The sequence below is a fragment of the Notolepis coatsorum genome, assembly GCF_963971535.1.
Source record: "Notolepis coatsorum genome assembly, chromosome: 1".
In the NCBI taxonomy this organism is placed as follows: Eukaryota; Metazoa; Chordata; class Actinopteri; order Aulopiformes; family Paralepididae; genus Notolepis; species Notolepis coatsorum.
In genome coordinates this window covers 273,215,069-273,220,142 of record NC_140165.1, presented here as the reverse complement: position 1 = coordinate 273,220,142, position 5,074 = coordinate 273,215,069, and positions in this window count along the sequence as shown.

The following is a 5,074-nucleotide window of genomic DNA, read 5'->3' as shown; positions in this document are numbered from 1 at the left end:
GTGTTATTCAAGAGCATTTGTTCCAATATTTTGGGATATATGTCTATATATATAAATGACTCCACTGTCTTGTGTGTGGTTCATCTCAGCAGAGATCTATAGCTAGTATCAAGTAGCATTGTCTGCTGTGCCAGGTTTGGCGATATTCTAGTATATGATCTGTATGCATTTAGTAGTTGGTATTGAGTTCAACATTTGGTCCAGTATATGTTATGCCGTGTGACTTAAATTCCTGTGTGTGATTTAATTGTGTGCTAACATTTGTGGATACAGGTAATTGGAGTTTAAACCCCAGGTCGTAAGGACCGTGGGTATGTTGCTTATGTTCAGGATATTGAATTATATAATGTGCTACATCGTTTGAGTGGTGTACAGTTACAGTATATTGTATTGTATCTCCTTGTTGTCAGTTACTGTGAGTAGTAAGTATGGCGTTGGACATGGATGATTTTGTTGCGGAGCCAACAGTGGCAAAGGTAAAAAAAAATTCAAAGGGTGAGTTGGCGCAAATAGCTGCTCATTATTCTATACTAAAGTTTGACACAAGACAAAGTAAGGAGAGCTTGCAAATTCAGTTGCTTGGGGGTTTGTATTTTGTCAGGTATTTCTTTTTTTTCAAACATGAAACAAAACAACTCACAACACAATAATAATAATAATACATAAAAAAGACATCCAAAAACATCAACTCAACACAACAATGACTAGACAATAAATTAGACAGATCGTACAGTTGACACCCCAAGCCCCCTCCCTCACCACCCATCGCAGCCACGATCCCCAACCCTCGAGGGCCCCGAGTCCGGCACCCCAGCAAGTCAGAGCATCATGCCTCTTTAACACCATGACTCGCCGAGGGCCCGAACCAAGGGCCCACCCCACCCTGAGCCTGTGACCCTCCGACACAATCAAAGGGGCCCAGAACACATACATAACCATTTAAAATAAGTTGCCACAAAGTATAGGGGAAATAAAACATTTACTATATAATGGGCTTCCTGAGCCCCCTCCATCTCCAGACCCGGCAGCCGCGAACCCCAACCCCGGAGGACCCGGAATCCGGCGCCCCCACGAGCCAAAGCATCACGCCTCTTTAATGCCTCGACCCGCAGAGACCCCGAACCACGCCCCCCCCCCCCAGTCCGAGCCCACAACCACCAGACCCACAGCTAAAGAGGCCCAAAAAATATACATAATTAAAATTACAAGAAAAAACGAAAAGAAAAAACAAGTGGGCACTCGCTTGCTCTCCCCCCCCCCCACTCACCCCAGGACCTCAGCATCAGTTAAATACATAATATATGATATATTATCAAGCAATCAAAAGTTATATGCGCTCTTTAAGCTTTGCAACTGCTGCCAACCATATTGTAATATTCGATTCGTTAACCCCTAAACTCGTGCAGTGGATATCTCCAGATATATCACATCGAGGTAGGTAAGAATCCATACATTCGGGCATAGCTTGTCTGGGTGTATCCATCGTGAGGCAATACATTTTTGGGCGGCTGTGAGGCCGGCTAGAATGAGTCTCTTCACATGTGTCGGTAATTGAGAAACCTCATTCAATAATAATACAGAAGGCAGAACAGGTATAGTCAGAGAGAAAATATCTGATAGCTGGGTGGTAATCTCTTCCCAAAAAAGCTCAACAGGAGGACATTCCCAGCACATATGCATAAATGTTCCGATGGCACCGTTTGGACATAAGGTACATCGAGAGTCAGGTCTGAGACCCATTAGATTCAATCGTCTAGGGGTCAAATAAGTCCTATGAACAAAATCTAGATGAATCTGTTGGTGATCTGGGTTGCGTGAGGACAGCCGGACATTTTCCCAGACTGCATCCCAATCAAAATCTACATCCAACTCCGGGACATCCTTTCTCCAAATCGTATCCAGGGGGAGGTCCTTATACGAGGGCGTAAGTAAATGGTGATAAAAGTCAGAAACGAAGCCTCTCGATGTCTCTTTGTCATACAATAATTTGTGAAAGCGGTGACACTCTAGTAGTGGAACATCCCATGGAACGCCATGAGCCCTCAGGGCTGCTCTTATTTGTAAATAAAAGAAAAAGGAGGTTCCGGGGAGATCATATCCGTTGGATAGATCTTGGAAAGATCGGAGACCAGAGTTATCGAAGATGTCCCCTAGCGTATGGATGCCTTTCTTTTCCCATCTAGGGTACCTAATAGGTTGTTGTCCAATAAGGAGTAAATTGTTATTAAATAGAGGGGAATGTGTGTGCCATTTATGGCGGTTAGTGCATGCTTTCTGGGTGTCACGCCAGGTCTGGATCACATGTGTGATAAGCGGGCCAAATCGTAATTTGCATTGCTTAATTGAAATGTTGGTATACACAATATCTTGAAGTCTATGGTGGGGACACCATCTTCTCCTCCAATGGTCGCCAAGACACAGCTGCTTGAGCGGGGTCTCAGAGGTCTCAGAGAGAAAGCTTGAAAATAATATTTAAAGTCTGGAAATGCTAAGCCTCAAACAAGTTTACTTCTTAGGGCAGTTGATCTCTTCAAGCACGGGCGTTTATTATTCCAAACGAATTTATATGAGGCAGAGTGCAACTTCTGCCAATAACCAACAGGAGGAGACAACGGGAGCATTGAGCTGATCAAATAAATTCTGGGTAAAATATTCATTTTAATCATTGACGCACGGGCCTGTAATGCATTTCTTTATTTGGACCATCTGTTGAAGTCATTTGTAATCCTGTCACCCAAGCTGGAGTAGTTATACCGTACCGTCTGGCTAATAGTAGGGAATATTCCAATTCCGAGACATTTAAAGTGCTCCACCATAAGTATGTTTGCAGGCAGGATGGTAGCCTTCGCAGGCTCATTAAGTGGAAGAAAAGCAGATTTTGGCCAGTTGATCTTAAAGCCGGACAGGCTGCCAAACTCATCTATCACATTGAGAAGATGAGGCAGAGAGATGGAGGGATTCTGCATAAACAGGAGTACATCATCTGCATATAAGCTGATATGGTGATGTGTGCCCTGAATTGAAACAGGAGATATAATTTGGGATTGTCTTATGTATTGAGTTAGAGGTTCGAGGGATAAGGCGAAAAGACCGGGACTAAGAGGGCAACCCTGTCTAGAAGAGCGCGAGACAGAGAAGACTGGCGAGCAGAACTTTCCCGTTAAGATCATGGCCAAAGGCCCTGTGTAGAGAACTTTGATCATATGAATGAAAATCTCTCCCAACCCCATCCTTCTGAGAACTGCCCACAAGTAAGACCACTCCAATCTGTCAAATGCCTTCATTGCGTCCAAAGACATGACCGCTGTAGGGGTTGCAACATCCTTGCTGGCATCAATCACGTGCAGTAACCGTCTGATATTATCAGTAACCAGGCAGCCTCTTATGAAGCCGGTCTGATCAGGGTGAACTAGAGATGTCATATGCTTTTGAAGTCGGGTGGCTAGAACCTTGGCATATAGCTTAAGATCGGCTCCGAGGAGACTTAGGGGCCTGTAGCTGCCACACTCGGTGGGGTCCTTATCTTTCTTGAGCAAAACAGATATAAGTGCCATATTGACATCTCTGGAAAAATTGCCCTCTTTGATTGAATGTAAAATCATTGAGAGCAATAAGGGACCGAGTACATCCCAGAATGCGAGATAGAGTTCCGGTGGGATGCCGTCCCATCTGGGAGCCTTGCCCCGTTGCATATCTGCAATCGCCTCTCTAAGTTCAGCTAAGCGTGATAGGTGCAGCTAACAGTTTAGTACTATCTTCTGAGATCTGTGGTAAGTTGATTTTATCAAGGAAATCCTCCAGCTTGGTATGATCAAAGACCACCTCTGACTTGTACAGGTTGGAATAAAAAGAGAGAAATGTATCATTCATCTTTTTGGGGTTGGTGGTTACCTCCCCCTGTTGGTTCTTAATGGAAGGTGTCATGAACCAAACTCAAGGTACAGACAAAACAAGGGAGACCACACAAGTACTTGAAGTTTGTAAAGAAAACGTAATTTAATTATGCTATTTAAATATGTACAAACAAAAGAAATTAAAGAATGAATGGATCAGTAATATCAGTAATGTAGTGAGTGCATGAGTGAGTCAGTGTGTGGTGCGTGTAACTGATAATATGAGAAACAACCAAACCAAATTCAAACAAACAAAATGTCAGGACCAGCTTGGAGGAGAGACAGGCAGACAAATGGAGAAGTCAGGCCTTTTACACAGGTGTGCCTCCTCCTCCTGACACACCTGCACAGGTGCGTCTGATTGCCAGTCTGTGGATGACAGACAGGTTAATGGAGATATCCAGGTATATCCCTGAGTCAACCTGTAGGAGAGGGATGGGGTTGTCACACCCCCCCCCCCCCTTAAGAGCGGAGAACACTGTGGTACTCCGCTAAAACGCACACTCTATACTAATAACAAAACAATATCAAGCATAATAATCGAACTGTTCCCTACAACACCATCCCTCCAGCACCTTCCGATTTTAATCATTTACTTGCTGTACATCCAAATCTACGTTCCACCATCCCTACAGCACTCCACTCCTCCGCAACCTTGAACCCTAGGAGCATTTTAACACTTTAATCGCCGATGACATATATAGTATTATACAACCTGGAAATGGTTCATCAGGATCAACATCCCATAATCGAAAACGGTCTACTCCACGCTGATCGTCCAACGGCGCGAGGAACATACGGTAAGATCCAGTGTTATTTTCTAACGTATTCCATATAAACTGCTCTGATGACCATATGACCCACACTAGACGAATGGTATAATGTTGCCCACGGAATTATAAACGCCCCCTCGCCCATCCGGTCAATATCAGATGATACGTAGTAACGTCTAGAACCACGTCCAGTTGACATTTTTTATCTCGCGCCGATTGCTATCAAACTGTATTTCATCATCAATATAATGCATTTGGAGCTATAAATCAAGTTCTGGAGAAAGCTGCAGAAAACGATAAAAACATACTTATACTTTAGACCATATTTTAGTATGAATATGTGAATGAAAAAGTATATCGTTGCTAAACCCTGAACAATGGATATAGGACATTGAATGGGCCATAATA